This window comes from Pristiophorus japonicus, chromosome 11, assembly GCF_044704955.1.
Source record: "Pristiophorus japonicus isolate sPriJap1 chromosome 11, sPriJap1.hap1, whole genome shotgun sequence".
Taxonomy (NCBI): domain Eukaryota; kingdom Metazoa; phylum Chordata; class Chondrichthyes; family Pristiophoridae; genus Pristiophorus; species Pristiophorus japonicus.
The window spans coordinates 212659661-212676664 of record NC_091987.1 but is presented as its reverse complement, the minus strand read 5'-3'; the positions used below and the strand labels follow the sequence as shown (position 1 = coordinate 212676664).

General features: G+C 47.8%; 1 protein-coding gene across 6 annotated transcripts in view; it reads left to right on the top strand.

Annotated features, from left to right (window-relative positions):
* The window catches only part of zbtb16a (zinc finger and BTB domain containing 16a), a 283192-nt gene that overhangs the window by 69166 nt on the left and 197022 nt on the right, over positions 1–17004 (top strand). The window lies entirely within an intron of this gene.

The following is a 17004-nucleotide window of genomic DNA, read 5'->3' as shown; positions in this document are numbered from 1 at the left end:
TGTACTTTGTTTTGATGAGCCCTGGAGGTGGATGTTTCAATGCAAAGCAAAATAAGGAAACTTTTTGCGAGCACCTAAGTTTAGCTTGTGTACAAATGTGACGCATTTATACATCTTTCTCCAGAACTCTGTTGACATTTAGCGAATGTGCGATTTTGTAAGACTCTCAATAATTTAATTGTGGCTCTTATTCCTCCGGTGAGTTTATTTTGGCATCTTGTTGAGCCTTACAGACTACAAGAACAACTTTTACTTGTACAGCGTCGTTACCGTAGTCAAACGTCCCAAGGTACTTCACAGGAGTGGTGTCAGACGCTGAGCACATGAGCTATGGGGACAGGTGGCCAAAAGCTTGGTCAAAGAGGTCGGTTTTAATGGGCATCTTAAAGGAGGAGAGGATTAGGGATAGATTCCAGAGCTTAGGGCCCAGGCAGCTGAAGACACGGCCGCCAATGGTGGAACGATGAAAATCAGGGAAGCGCAGGAGGCCAGAATTGTAGGGTTGGAGATGGATCACAGAAATGGGGAGGGTCGAGGCCATGGAGAGATTTGAACATGAGGAAAGTGTCTGATTGAATCCCTGGCCTGTGTTGATCTTTGCTGGTTGGATTGCTGTAATTAGCCTATCTGCTATTAGGGGAAGGAAGGGAAATTCAGCTCGGTTAGCTGTTCCTGAGCACTGAGCGGCAACCCCAGCCGGAACCTGTGCGTGCAAGGACTGTTGGGGAGGATCGGGTTTGGGGCCGCTGTGGGTAGGGGTCTTAACACCGCTTGGATATAATCCTGGAGGTTTTATCACATGACCACTCCGGCCTGCCATTGGCCGCCCGAAATGTCCATTCTCGCGATGCCCCGGCTTCCCACTCCAATTGGAGGGCAAACTGTCTCTCAATTATCCGATTGTCTCAGTGAAACAGCCTTTTTATCCTGTCTCCCACAGTCCATCCTACGTAAACTTGAGGTGATCCATAACTTGCACCCCCTACAATGGCTCCTGGTTTCAACGCCTCTTTCAAAATTCTCATCCTTATTTTCAAATCCCTCCATGGCCCTCGCCCCTCCCTATCTCTGTAATCTCCTCCAGCCCCACAACCCCCCCGAGATGTCTGCGCTCCTCTAATTCTGCCCCCCTGAGCATCCCTGATTAGTCGCTCCACCATCGGTGGCCTTACCTTCTGTTGCCTGGGCCCCAAGCTCTGGAACTCCCTGCCTAAACCTCTCCGCCTCGCTCTCTCGCTCTCTCGCTCTCTCGCTCTCTCGCTCTCTCGCTCTCTCGCTCTCTCGCTCTCTCGCTCTCTCGCTCTCTCGCTCTCTCGCTCTCTCGCTCTCTCGCTCTCTCGCTCTCTTCCTTCAAGATGCTCCTTAAAACCTAGCTCTTTAACCACGCTTTTGATCACCTGCCCTAATTTCTCCTTATGCGACTGTGTCAACTTTTTTGTCTCGTAACATTCCTGTGAAGCACCTTGGGATGTATCGCCACGTTAAAGACGCGATATAAATACAAGTTGTTGTTGTCTCAATACATTTAAATAATAAATGGGAACCACATCCCTCGCAATTTTATTTGAATGCCTTGATGATCTTTATCATGAGCTGCTCGCCGCAGTATCCAGGAGATCAATTTCAATTCCTGGAGATTCTGGGACACTCCTGGAGGGTGGGCGACACTGGCAATGAGGAACCTGCCATCGCTGGGTCTGCGGACACATCGCTGAGGTTCTGGAGGGCAGCTGGTGCTCAGCGAAGGTCCGCGCCTTCAGCACTGGAGAGAAGGTCCGGGGGAGAACATTTAGCTGGAAGATAAAACGCAATTCAAATTTCAAACTTGGTCTTTGGTCAGAAACGGGCCACGTTATTGATGGTTATTTTCTAAGAACGAATCGCTTTAGCATCAGTTCAGGTTTTTTTTTCATAATTTTGTCCTTCTCACCTTTATCTACTGTGGGAATTACCAAACTTTTGCCTTCATGAGCACATCAGTGGGAACCATGGCAACTTGAGCACCAACATATAAAGTTTAAACCCCTGTTCCCATTGACTTGCATAATCCCTAGAATTTCAAAATGAGGGCTGTGTAATGGGCATCACAACACAACACAAGATCAGGAGAAGGCCATTCAGCCACTCGAGCCTGCTCCACCATTCAATAAGATCATGGCTGATCTTTGACCTCAACTCCACTTTCCCGCCCGATCCCCATATCTCTTGATTCCCTTAGTGTCCGAAAGACGATACTGTTGCAGAGGTAGTAGACCATTTGTGTCCAACCTCCTTGACTTACAGTAGAGCCTAGGAGGACAACCTGTAAAGTTTAAATGATGTTCCTGTGTGTCTATCTAAAGTTGTTGATGCTAACCGATCTTGGTGTTCTGATTTAGGATTTATCCATTAATGAGGCTACAGTGCTTCATCTCACCCTATCAGCATGTCCTTTGATTCCCCTCTCCTTTGTATGTTTATCTGCCTTTTTCCATTTGGTCCCCACTTGACACCCGTGCCATTGGTGTACTCCGAGAGCAGTCACTAGTTAGTGATCAGGTGCATTCTGCCACCAGCCCATTGGTACTGAGGACCATTGTAACTGCCCTACCACCGACGTGCCTGAGATCATCCAAGCGAGAGGCTTGAACCTGGTTTTGGGGGCTCTGTTCTACGTTGGGCAGTGACGTTGCCAGTTGAGCTATTGAGGGGTTAATTACTACGGGTGCAACGTCTGAAATCCGGCAACCTCGGGACTGCCACTGTGCCGTATTTTGGAACTCGCTGTCGGTGCCCCTCGCCGATTCCCTCCGCTCCTCGCCGCCCGCCAACTCCCCTCGCTCCTCATGGCCGCCTGGGTGCAACTTTTTTTTACCGGTTTCCTTGTCCCTCGCCGCCTGATGTCGCCATCTTGGGAGCCTCAAAAATGTCGATTTGAGACATTGTACCTGTACTTTGTTTAAAAAAAAAATAACTCAACCAGACTTGTATGTGGGAGTATGGCGGAGCAGGCTCGAGGGGCTAGATGGCCGACTCCTGTTCCTAATTCTTATGTTCATTGCACCAGTACTGGTGTCTGTCTATTAGACGGAGTGTGATTTCTCCTCCTAAGTGTGTAAAGTTCTTGCCAACATAGGCATTGGTTCATTGAACAGCTAATTGCATGTTTGGGCTCTGATAACAGGATTGCAAACCACAAACTAATTTCTTTAAATGTTCCCTGCCATAATTAAATGTGTCCGAGAGATTCCTAAATCTGGATATGAGATTGACTAGATGAGCCTAGTCCGAAAGGTGTGCCTGCAGGCCTCGTACATTTGTTTTTGTGGAGGAAAAAAAAAAGACAAATTACTTTTAACTTTATTGCTAATCCAATAGCTCCAACAAACGTAAATATTTTTCTGTTCAAAACTGTAGAACTGAGTACAGCTCTGTACATCATTCCGTCCATAGTTACACATTACAACAGTGACTACACTTCTCAAAGTACTTCATTGGCTGTAAAGCGCTTTGAGACGTCTGGTAGTTGTGAAAGGTGCTATATAAATGCAAGTCTTTTATAGTCTGCAATGACTTGTAACCAAAGTGAAGTGAGCACATGAATGGTGCAAATATCCGTGAGTGGTGATGTAGCAAAGTGCATAAAAATAAATAACTCTGAGCAAGTGAACGCGGGGGGTGATTTCTCCTCCCACCTCCCCTTCACATGTGCCTCTGCTGCTCCAGTCGTGACCGGCCTGGCTGCGGGATATTGGCGGAGCTGGGATTTTGTTCCGTTCCTTTCTTGCTGCACACTTGGAAGTGCGGGGTATGTCATTGGGGGAAGGGGGAGGGGGGGCACGATTATCCCAGCGAGTGAGAGTTTGATTAAATATTGTTGGACCAAGGGGCCGAAACTGCCTCTTCCTGAAAGGCCTGTTGGCTCTTCCAGGAGGTAAGGGGGCGATGAGGACAGGCGGCAGATGATGAGTTTTCGCCCCGGGCGGGCGGTGCACACGGTGTGCGCCTAACCCTTATCGTCCTGCGAGGAAAATTTCCCGTCGGGAGCGCGGTTGGTGCGGGGCGATGCCGTCCGCCCTTCGAGGGGAGTGCATTGCATCGCGGCCACCATCTTTACTTTTGTCAGACGACTGCAGGCGGCCCAACAATGGTGGTCTCTGGTTCTTCCCCACCCCCCCCCCCACCCCCCAAAGTTTATTTTACCTCTCACGCTCTCGCTCCAGCCAGACGGTTAACTCCCTGCTTCGGCCAGAAGTAATCGCAGAGTTAATTGTACTGACTGGTGTGTGAAGAGCAGCTCCTGTATATTATGAGGATGTAATTCAATTGAAGTGTTCAGAAGATGCCCCGAAAACTGCAAAAGTGAAGCTTGATCGCTGTGCTGAATGTTGTCTGACCTCCAAAGATTGAATTACAGCGTTTAACTTGCTCTCGGGTATAAGTAGTGTGGATGTGTGTATAATAAAAATTGAAGTACCTCTTCCAGTCTTGTCTTCAGCGTCGGTTCCAAGGCTGGGCCAACAGAGCATTACTGCAATGTACATTGGAATTAATCGTGGCTCAGTGGGCAGCACCCTCGCCTCGAGTCAGAAAGTTGTGGGTTCAAGTCCCATTCCACACAAATCTAAGCCGACACACTCGAGTGTAGTTTTTTTTTTCCCCAAAAATATACTTTGTTCATATAAAATTTTCACAATACATTGGAAAATAGCTCAATACCTTGCAGTCAGCAATTCCATACAATTGGTTTGGATGCTGACAGCAGTTCCGTACAATGCACTAGCGTGCATTTCATTTCAAGGTACAGTTTAGTACAATCCGTCAATCACGTTACATGTAGTACTGTGCAAATGAGGGTATTGCATGGAGCAGATGAGAACAGGTTTACATTACATTCCAGGATACATTTCAATACCGATCTCGAATCACGTTACATGTAGCACTATGTAGATGAAAGCAGTACACGGAAAGGATGAGAATACATTTCTTTACAAGTTACTAAACAGTGCAGAGACTTTCATTATACATGGCACAACACAGGTATTTTTCAGTACATGGTGCTCTATGTATACAAGCAGGTTAACAAGTACAGCCCGAGGGGGGTCTGATTCCAGCCCCTGGGTTTACCGTGGCGGAAGGGCCTTAAACTGTGGTCCTTCCCCATCGTGCCTTTGCGGCGACTGCACCAACCTTGGTGTGTCCCTCAGTACGTACTCCTGGACCTTGGATTGCGCCAGTCTGCAACACGGCCGTGGATATCTCCTTGCTCTGGAAGACCAGCAAGTTTTGGGAAGACCAAAGTACGTCTTTCACCGAGTTGATGGCTCTCCAGCAGCAGATGATGTCTGTCTCGGTGTGTCCCCCTGGGAACAGTCCGCAGAGCACAGAGTCCTATGTTAGGGAACTGCTTGGGATGAACCTCGACAGCAACCACTGCATCTCCTTCCAGACCTGGGGCAATCCCGAAGGAGATGGATGACAGACTCGTCCGCACCACAGCCAACTCGGGGGCAGGGTGCCTTCTCGGGGAGGGGAAGTACCGAGAGAGCACTGCACTGTCGGAGGTGGCGTCTTTCGGATGAGACGTTAAACCGAGGCCCCGTCTGCACTCTCGGGTGGGCTTAAAAGATTATTTGAGGCTATTTCAAAGAAGAGCAGTTGAGTTATCCCCAGTGTCCCGGCCAATATTTATCCCTCAATCAATATAACAAAAACAGATTATCTGGTCGTTATCACATTGCTGTTTGTGGGAGCTTGCTGTGCGCAAATTGGCTGCCGCGTTGCATTACAACAGTGACTGCATTCTTCATTAGCTGTAATGTGCTTTAGGACGTCCGGAGGTGATGAAAGGCGCTATAGAAATGCAAGTCTTACTGATCAATCTGCAGAGTATGATGGCGCCTGCGCAAAATCTTCTACCACGTGTCTGTCCATCAGTTCTCGCTCCTCCATGTCAGGACATTGTTAGCCGAAGCTCCACTCTGGAGTTTGTATCGATGTTTTGGACGGATGTTTGAATGCGCAGTTGAGGAAAGAGCGTTGCATTGCCAGCGGTGCTGCCCGTTGGATAAGGCATTGAGCCCAGGTTTCTGTCTGCCGGTTCAGGTGGGTATTAAACATCTCTTGGCTCGCCATTGGAAGAAGAGCAGTGAGTTCTCCCCATTGAGTAGAGGCTCAACCAACTCGACCACTTTGTCCAGAGCAAACGGACTGGTCGTTCATGTCTGCTGCCTGTGTGATCTTTCCCTGCGGAGTGGCCGCTGGTTTTGTCGGCTCATAAGAACATAAGAAATAGGAGCAGGAGTAGGCCATACGGCCCCTCGAGCCTGCTCCGCCGTTCAATAAGATCATGGCTGATCTGATCATGGACTCAGTTCCACTTCCCCGCCCGCTCCCCATAACCCCTTATCCCCTTATCGTTTAAGAAACTATCTAACAATGTCTTAAATTTATTCAATGTCCCAGCTTCCACAGCTCTGAGGCAGCGAATTCCACAGATTTACAACCCTCAAGAAATTTCTCCTCCTCTCTGTTTTAAATGGGCGGCCCCTTATTCTAAGATCATGCCCTCTAGTTCTAGTCTCCCCCATCAGTGGAAACATTCTCTCTGCATCCACCTTGTCGAGCCCCCTCATAATCTTATATGTTTTGATAAGATCACCTCTCATCCTTCTGAATTCCAATGAGTAGAGGCCCAACCTACTCAATAGCGATCCCTGTTAGAGTGTAACTCGTTACATGTGAAGTGATCGGAGACTATTCCGGGAAACCTGATGTGGTGGTTAAAAATAAATACCAACGGTACACATATATTGTGTGCTTTCAAACTTGTGTTGTGTAATGAGAAATTATGTCGAGTTGTGTAACATTGGGTTGAAGGGTTGCTGGTTTCTGGGCTCTGGCCGAGGGTGACTGATGAAGGGTGTGCTTACACTGCAGCTCGATGATGCACTCTGGAGCTGGTCTGACTGAGGTTCTCGAAAGAAGCCCCTAAAGACCATTTCTGCCCAATCGCCCCTTCACGTGCCTCCCTCCACAGACCTGCTGGCTGCTGCTGGACCTCCATTGGTGGTATGGGTTGCCAACCTGCCAGGCTTGTCCAGGAATTAAAAGATTACTCCCCAGGACCCTGCTACAAGCCAAACCCCAGAGAACAATCCTAACCAATCGGTAAAGAAAATTGCACGTGATTTTTTTTCATTTTATTTGAATATTTTAATTTTTTAGGATAAAAGGACATTTGACTGACATTTAGGCATCATCCAATCGGATAATTAAAAACCTGTGCTCTTTCCGATTGGCTGTGGGAAGGCAGGGCACCGTGGGGATGGATGTGCGGGGGAAGGGCAGTTGGAGACAGCAGGTCATATGATGAAATTTCCATGAATTTGTCCAACTGAAGTTGGGAAACCTATTGGTGGCCGATGCTTCTGAGTGTAGCAATAGATTTGCCTTGCATTGCTGCAGTTTGACAAGGTTTTTAGTGTCCCCGCGATGGGAAGTTCCCGGGTGGGGGAGGGGAGTGGTTTGAGAGAAGACTTCCTTGGACTCCTAGACATTGCGTTTTTTTTATTCGTTCCTGGGATGTGGGTGTTGCTGTTAGGACCGGCGTTTATTGCCCGTCCCTAATTGCCCCTTGAGAAGGTGGTGGTGAGCCGCCGCCTTGAACCGCTGCAGTCCGTGTGGTGAAGGTGCTCCCACAGTGCTGTTAGGGAGGGAGTTCCAGGATTTTGACCCAGCGACGATGAAGGAACGGCCGATATATTTCCAAGTCAGGATGGTGTGTGACTTGGAGGGGAACGTGGAGGTGGTGGTGTTCCCATGCGCCTGCTGCCCTTGTCCTTCGAGGTGGTAGAGGTCGTGGGTTTGGGAGATGCTGCTGAACAATCCTTGGCAACTAACTGGAATGTAATTTGGCCAACGCCACCTGTACTCTCTCTAAACATCAAAAAGTTCATTGATTTGACTAGTGCATAACCCCACATGTGCACACTCCGGTAAAGTGATGAGTGTTCCACTGGACAAGAGCCAGGCAGCGGGACCTGTGTGTGGGGTATTGCCCGAGACCTGACTGTGCAAGATATTCTGTTGCTCCATTGAGCAAAGTGCATTAGCACCGTCTCAAATTGTGCTAGTTTTTTTTTTTGTGGTACAATGTGTTGTAACGAATACACTAAATGAGCTTGGTAACAATTATTCTTTGTTATAATGCATATAAGATACACAACAACTTGTATTTATATAGCACTTCACCGGTTACGAAAAGCAATTTGACACCGAGCCGCACAAGGAGATATTAGGACAGGTGAACAAAATCTTGGTCAAAGAGGTAGGTTTTAAGGAGTGACTGAAAGGAGGAGACAGAGGCGGAGAGGTTTAGGGAGGGAGTTCCAGAGCTTGGGGCCCAGGCAGCTGAAGGCACGGTTGCCGATGGTGGAATGATGGAAATCGGGGGATGCTCAAGAGGGCAGAATTGCAGGAGTGCAGTCATCTCTGAGGGTCGCAGGGCTGGAGGAGGTTAGAAAAAGGGTGGTCGACGAGGTCATGGTGTGATTTGGATACACGGATGCGAAGTTTCGATGGACTTCGAGCCAGTGTCGGCCAGCGAGAACACTGGGCTGAGTGGAAGAGACATTAAGATTGATATTCCTATTGGAGACTTGACTTGACCTGCTGAGATTTTTTTTTTTTTTAAAAACCCAGGGCTGTTTTTGATTCCTGTGGCGAAGTGACAAAGTAGGGCAACGCCTGCGTGACCCAGTTTGGATTGAAGTTTGTAACGGCAGTGGTGGGCGCACGTGCAATATCAGCGAACAAACCCACATTGTGTATTGTTTCTCTCCTTTTTCCCCCCCAGCCCCCTCCAATAAAAAATAGGCAAACCAAGATGCTGTGGTTTAGTTTCTTTAAATTAATTAAAAGTTGAGGTTTGCAGCACTTGTGGTTGGTGCTGCTTGTTATACAACAGCTCGAACGTCTGTGGTGTTAGTGGTCAGCCCTGAGAGTCCTAGTTTACTTGAACTATCGAGAGCTGCTGTTGATGTAATGGTGGATTATAGTAATTCCTGCCCTCCTATATGGGTCAGAGGCATGGATGACTTACAGGAGACACATCAAGTCACTGGAGATATATCACCAACGATGTCTCCGCAAGATCCTGCAGATCCCCTGGGAGGACAGACGCACCAACATCCGTGTCCTCGCCCAGGCCAATATCCCCAGCATTGAAGCACTGACCACACTCGATCAGCTTCGTTGGGCAGGCCACTTAGTTCGCATGCCAGACACGCGACTCCTTAAGTAACGACTATATGCGGAGCTCCTTCATGGCAAATGAGCGAAAGGTGGGCAACGGAAACGTTACAAGGACAACCTCACGGGTCTCCCAGGCATCACTGGTGATGTTGCACTTCACCAGGGAGTGCGATATCACCACTGACGCCTGGGCGACCCTGGCCGAAGACCGCCCTAGGTGGAGAAAGTGCATCCGGGAGGGTGTTGAGCTCTTCGAAGCGTGTGGCAAACCAGTGCCCCCCTTCTCTCAACGAATGTCTGTCTCCCACCTGTGATCGGGTCTGTGGCTCTCGTGGTGGACTATTCAGCCATCAGAGAACTCACTTTTGGAGTGGAAGCAAATCTCCCTCGATTTCGAGGGACTGCCTATGAGGAGGATGATGATTATGGGATTGACCAATCAAAACAAACGGCCCCGAGTTTAATGCTGGGTGGGGAGATGAGGGATTTGGATAAGCACCTGAGAGAAAAGCGGAGACTGACTGAACTTCAAACTTCGTGATCGAATGGCTTTCCAGCTGGGGAAAGAATTAAATTTTTTGAAGAGTAAAGTTTGGGAGTTGCTCCAATTATGAGTTGAAACGCTTTCTGCCCGCTGCTCCAGAAATTGGACTGGAGCCATTTAACTCCTGACGTAACTCCCCTGTTCTTCAAAAGAGCTCCGTGGGATCTTTTCCGTTTATCCTGAGCGAGCAGATGGGGCCTCGGTTTAACGTCTCATCCGAAAGACGGCACCTCCGACAGTGCAGCACTCCCTCAGCACTGCACTGTGAGTGTCTGCCTATATTTTTGTGCTGAAGTCCCTGGAGTGGGACTTGAACCCACAACCTTCTGCCTCAGAGGCGAGTGTGCTGCCCACTGAGCCAAAGTATGGCGTGGAAGACCATAGGTTTCCATATGGGGCCCAGAGAAGTATTTCTTACCCCATAAGGAGAGTTTTAAAAAAAAACGTATCCATTTGGGCTTCTTTTGGCACCATCACCGCCCCGCCCCCGCTCCCCCTCCCCCTCCCCCGCTCCTCGTCCTCTGCAGCCGTTGCCTGGTGGGGACAGCCAGAGCGCCAGTTGTGTTGAGAAGGACCCTGCCGGTTTTCGGCAGGTATCCTTTGCAGGCCTTGTTCAGTGGAGCAGCTTAAAATTCGGAAAGGTTTCTGGGGGCATTCCGGCCCGTGTGTAGCTGGGGCCATTTTAACAACCCATTCAGCCCAGTCTGGGTTAAAATTGGCCACAATTCTCTTCTCTTCTCCACCCCCTCTCCCCCTCTTCTTCCCCCCCCCCCCCCCCCCCCCAATTGTGTTTCAGATCATTTCTTATCCCTCCAATTGCTTGCCTTTCTACTCTGCAGGTGCTGGAGCGAGGGCTGGCCATCCTTCAGTACCACAATCTGGAACATTCTTTGGGGGCGGGGGAAGAAGCAAGTTCACATGATTGCACATTTCAACCCACTTCTCCCTCCATGTACCCAGTTCGGTCTGGTTTAGTCCTTTTTCCCAACTTATGTGCTGACTACTCGTTCTCCCTTTCTCTTGTTCCTGTATTCTCTTTCTATCATTCTTGTGTCTCTAATTTCCTCTTCCTTCCCTCTTTCTCTTCCTCCTTGCCTCTTCTCCATCTTCCTCTCTTTCCTTCTCTTCAACTCTCCCTCTATCATCCTCCTTCAACTTTCTCTCCTTTTTTCTCGTGTGTGTCTCTCTCTCTCTCTCTCTCTCTCTCTCTCTCTCTCTCTCCTGTTCACTCTGCTGGCCCAGACAGTCTTCAGAGAATGTCAACTCCATCAGATGAAGGCCATCTAACTGCTTTACATCACAGTCCTATTAATCAAAGACACATCCAGTGTCCCATTACAGAAACATTACTGGCCTGGCTGTCTCTAGTGGACAGCTCACCAATTTATCTTCTGAGCAAGAGGGGCCTGCCTGTTACACGGAGCTTCTGAAACGCCACCACATGGAACATCTCATAGACTAATTATGCCAGTCCCTTTAGTCCCGCTTTCCTTCTCTTTACAAAACAGGCAGTAGCTCGTAAAAACTGTGCTTCAAAAAAAAGTTATTTCATAATTGCTAATATTCATCGTTTTTCAAGAAGCAACAGTGTTTATTGCCTTGTAATTTTATGCTGTGTCAGGTCAACAGAACCACAAATGCATCTTCTCTACATATACCAGAATATGGTTTGTAATGTTTAAGATGCCCCATCCTGTATCGTGTACACTTGGATTGCTTGTAGGTTTATTTTTCCAGTTTCTCTGCTCTGCTCCCCCTCGATCTCTTCCCCCCCTCTCTCTCCCTCTTTCGCTCACAGTTCTGTGACCCTAAAGAAAAAAAAGAGAGACTTGGCTGGGAAGTCTAGAACGAGGGGTCACAGTCTCAGGATACGGGGTGGGAAATTTAGGAGCGAGATGAGGAGAAATGTTTTCACTCGGAGGGTGGTGAACCTGTGGAATTCTTTACCGCAGAAGGCTGTGGAGGCCAAGTCACTGAATATATTTAAAAAGGAGATCGATAGATTTCTAGACACAAGGGGTATGGGGAAAAAGGGGGAATATGGCGTTGAGGTAGAGGATCAGCCATGATATTGAATGTCGGTACAGGCTCGCATGGTGGTCTACTCCTATTTTCTGTATTTCAGAATGTCCCACAGCACTTTACAGCCAATTATTTTTGAAGAGTGGTCACTGTTGTAATGTAGGAAACTCGGCAGCCAACGTGCACACAGCAAACGACAATGTGATGACCAGATAATGTGTTTTTTTTTAAAGTGATGTTGACCCTGCTGGTATTTCCGATGGGTCCCTGGCACTGTATGAGCCCAGTTAGCGAGTGATCGTCAGGCTATGTAATCATGGACAACTCCACAGACAAGGCCTTTGCTGGACCGATATACACACTGTGTGTGCATCTGTTTCTGTCTCTCCGACTGCTTTTATTATTCTATCCAAATGAAGGTTGTTTGAAGTGCAGCCGCTGCTGTAATGCAGGCAAATACGGTAGCCAATTTGTGCACGGCAAGCTCCCACAAACCGCAAATGAGATAAATGACCGGATAATCTGCTTTGGTGACCGTTGAAGGGTAAATTTTGGCCAGGACGGTAGGGAAAACACCCCTGCTCTTCAAACAGTACCGAGGGATCTTTTACATTCACCTGTGAGCCAGTGACCTCAATCACAACATTCTATGTTTTATTTTACATAATTCATTAACCTTTATCGCAGAAAAGTGTGAAATGATGCATCTTGGTAGAAAGAATGAGGAGAGGCAATATGAACTAAAGGGGACGCAGGAACAGAGAGGTCGGAGGGTGTAGGTACACATCTTTGCAGGTGGCAGAATATTGAGAAGGCTGTTAAAGCATCTGGAATCCTTGGCTTTATTATTGGAGGGATAGAGTACAAAAGCAAGGAAGTTATGATGAACCTTTATGAAACACTGGCTAGGCCTCAGCTGGAGGATTGTGTCCAATTCTGGGCACCGCACTGTAGGAAGGACCTTGGAGAGTGTGCAGAGGAGATTCACCTAGAATGGTTCCAGGGATGAGGGCCTTCAGTTATGTGGAGAAGCTGGGGTTATTCTCCTTCGAGTAGAGAAGGCTAAGAGGAAATTAGAGGTTTAAAATCATGAAAAGATTTTGTTGGAGTAAATAAGGAAACACTGTTTCCAGTGGCAGGAGTGTCGGTCACCAGAGGGCACAGATTTAAGGTAATTAGCAAAAGATCCAGAGGCGATATGAGGAAACGTTTGTTTACGCAGCGAGTTGTTGTGATCGGGAACGCGCTGTCTGAAAGGGCGGTGGGAGCAGATTCAATAGTAACTTTCAAAAAGGTAATGGGATAAATACTTAAAAGGGAAACATTTACAGGGCTTTGGGGAAAGAGTGGGACTAATTGGATAGCTCTTTCAAAGAGCTGACACAGGCACAATGGGTCGAATGGTCGCCTCCTATGATTCTGCACGAGTTTAAGAATGAAGGTGTGCACCAGGCAGACATATAGCAAATTGCCCGAGCCAGGAATCCCCGTGCGATTGGGCACATTTTCTCGACGCTTGTCATTCATTACCCTTCTTGTTATGTGATGTCTGCTGAGATCTACACGGATTGCACGGGAGAGGGTGGAAATTGACCTGACACCAATGCTGCTAACTCATTATCTGCTGGTCCCAGGTGCGGGCTGGAACTTGCCTCCTCCAATCGAGTGCATGGCTGATTCTGTGCAAGCTCATCTCTGTTCCCGTGTGTGTGTGTAAGCAATGAAATGAAATTCCAATAGGGAATTCGGAAGAAACTTCTTTACCCAGAGAGTGGTGAGAATGTGGAACTTGCTACCACAGGGAGTGGTTGAGGCGAATAGTATCGATGCATTTAAAGAGAGGCTAGACAACCATATGGGGGAAAAGGGAACAGAGGGTTATGCTGATAAATTTAGATGAGGAAAGACGGGAGAGGAGGCTTGAGTGGAGCATAAATGCCGGCATGGACTCGCTGGGCCAAATTGCCTGTTTCTGTACAGTATATCCTATTGAAATACTTTTTGAGCTAGCATCAGTTTTTGAAGTTTCCTAGTGCATTCCATCATGGAATATTTCTTTGTCCTGGATCCCATGGGCTTTGACTTGGAGTAAAGTGTCAAGTTGGATCCAAAATTGGCTGAGGCCGGAAACTGAGGGTAATGGTTGATTTGTTTTTGTGACTGGAAGGCTGTATCCAGTAGGGCTCAGTACTGGGTCCCTTGCGTTTTTGTTGTATATATCAATGACTTGGACTTGAATGTTGGGGGTATGATTAAGAAGTTTGCAGATAACACTAAAATAAGATGTGTGGTTGATAATGAAAGCAGCTGCGGACTGCAGGCAGATATTAATGTACTGGTCAGGTAGGCAGAACAGTGACAAATGGAATTCAATCCGGATAAATGTGAGTTAATGCATTTGGGGAGGTCTAACAAGGCAAGGTAATACATATTATATGGTACGACACTGAGAAGTGTAGAGGAACAAAGGGACCTTGGAGTGCAGGTCCACAAATCCCTGAAGGTAGCAGGCCGGGTAGATAGGGTGGTTAAGAAGGCATATGGAATACTTGTCTTTATAAGTTGAGGCGTAGAATACAAGAACAAGGAGGTTATGCTTGAACTGTATAAAACATTGGTTAGGCCGCAGCTGGAGTACTGTGTGCAGTTCTGGTCAGCAGATTACAGGAAATGTGTGATTGCACTGGAAAGGGTGCAGAGGAGATTTATAAGAATGTTGCCTGGACTGGATCATTTTGGTTATGAGGAAAGATTGGAGATGCTGGGTCTCTTTTCTTTGGGACGGATGAGGCTGAGGAGAAATGATGAGGGGCCTGGATAGAGTGGATAGGAAGGACCTGTTTCCCTTGGCAGAGGGGTCAACAACCAGGGGGCATAGATTTAAAGTGACTGGGGGGAGGTTTAGAGGAGATATGAGGGGAAATTTCTTCACCCAGAGGGTGATGGGGGTCTGGAACTCACTGTCTGAAAGGGTGGTAGAGGCAGAAACCGTCACCACATTTAAAAAGTACTTGGATGTGCATTTGAAGTGCCGTAACCTGCAGGGCTACAGACCGAGAGCTGGAAAGTGGGATTAGGCTGGATAGCTCTTGGTCGGCCAGCGCGGACACGATGGGCCAAAATGGCCTCCTTCTGTGCTGTAAATTTCTATAATTCATTTAATATTTTTTACCCTGATTTATTTTTTTCATTGTTTCTCCCTCTCGTCTATTGGTTCCCTCAAGGTTTTGGTTACAAGCTTGGTTCATAGGTGTAGGTTTTAAGGAGAGCCTTGAAGAAGGAGAAAGAGGTGTGTAGGGGGCGAGTGGGACTTGGTGTGGGATAGAATATGGGCGGTAGATTTTTCAGACTTCGGAGAATGGAAGGTTGGCCAGGAGAGCATTGGGATAGTCGAGTCTGGAGACGGCATGGATGAAGGTTTCAGCAGATAGGCTGAAGCAGCGGTAGCAGTAAGGACACAAGAAATAGGAGCAGGAGTAGGCCCTGCAGCCCCTCGAGCCTGCTCTGCCATTCAATAGGATCATGGCTGATCTGATCTTGGCCTCATCTCCACTTTCCTGCCCGCTCCCCATAACCCTGGACTCTCATCGTTTAAGGATCTGTCTATCTCAGCCTTGAATATATTCAATGACTCACTGGACGATGTTCGAGGTGGTCTTGGTGATTGGGAGGGGAAGTAAGCTTGGCTCCAGGTCGAATCTCGTGCTGGTATTCAGCCCGAGGCGCTGGCTGGGGAAGTCGGGTGGAATTGGTGGCGGGGATACGGTGTTTGTGGCGACGATGGCTTCACTCCTGTTCCTGCTGCAACCACTGGATAGTAGTCCGGAGCGAGGTGACTGATTCACTGCTGAGTTAAGGACCAATCGAAGCTGCGGGCCCACGCTACCGCGTATTGGGATGCCATTTCCCGAATTGATGTTTGCATAGGGGCCCAACGGAGAAAGAGGGAGGTACCCCCTCCCTGGAGTGGATTCTAGCCCAAATCCCCGAACTAATGTCTGACCCAAAACTCAGCGGGCCGTGAAGTCTCATCTCTTGCAATCCTGGTGTGAATGTGAAGACTCTATGAATTCTCTCCAGCTCTGGTCGGGCGAATTCTTGAAGGTCTCATCACATGACCTCCCACCCTGCCCCCACGCTCCTGCCATTGGTCCATCCTCCAGACGCCACTGCCTTCCCACAGCCAATAGGAAAGAGAACAGACTCTGTTACCCAATTGGATAATTCTTGTCTGTTGGTGAGACAAACTTTTTTTTATTCCCCCCCCCCCCCCCCGCCCCATCTCCAATATGTTTATAACTAATAAATGAAACTAAACACCATTTTGTTTAACACGCCTGATTTTCCTGAGTGTTACTCCCAGCCTGGAGATTAATATTCAATTCCTAGAGTCTCCACAACAATCCTGGGAGGTTAACCACCCTATTCCCCTCCCACCTTCTTTAGTTTTCATTCTTCTCAAGTTTACTGTAGCTTCCTTTTTATTTAGAAAAATTAACTTCCCACCTGTATAAATGTTTTATATATTTAAGTTACCAAGGTCACTCTTTACAAGCTTTGCCTCTGTAACCAAGCTAACCAAGGGCTTCCATTCATGCCCAACAATCGCCATCCAGTCAGATTGCGTCTGAGCCGAACCCCCTCTGATTGATTGGCGCCGATGACCACTTTCCGGAATGTTCCCGCATTCTAGCTTGGTTAACCCCCCCCTCCCCCGCCTCCTCCCCAAGCAGACACCTGCAGCACTACTGACAAGTGGTTTAAATGTTTCATATTATATGGGTTCACTAGGGTGGACGTAGATGAGATGTTTCCGCTTGTGAAGGAGTCCAACACTAGAGGCCAAGAATATAAGACAGTTATTAATAAATCCAATAGGGAATTCAGGAGAAACTTCTTCACCCACAGTGTGGTGAGAATGTGGAACTCGCTATAAAGTTTAAAAAAAAGACTATAGGTGCATTTATATAGCGCCTTTCACAACCACGACCAGACATCTCAAAGCGCTGTAAAGCCAATGAAGTCCTTTTAGAGTGTCGTCACTGTTGTAATGTGGGAAACGCGGCAGCCAATTTGAGTACAGCAAGCTCCCACAAACAGCAATGTGATAATGACCAGATAATCTGTTTTTGTTATGTTGATTGAGGGATAAATATTGGCCAGGACTCCCCTGCTCTTCAAAATAGTGCCGTGAGATCTTTTAC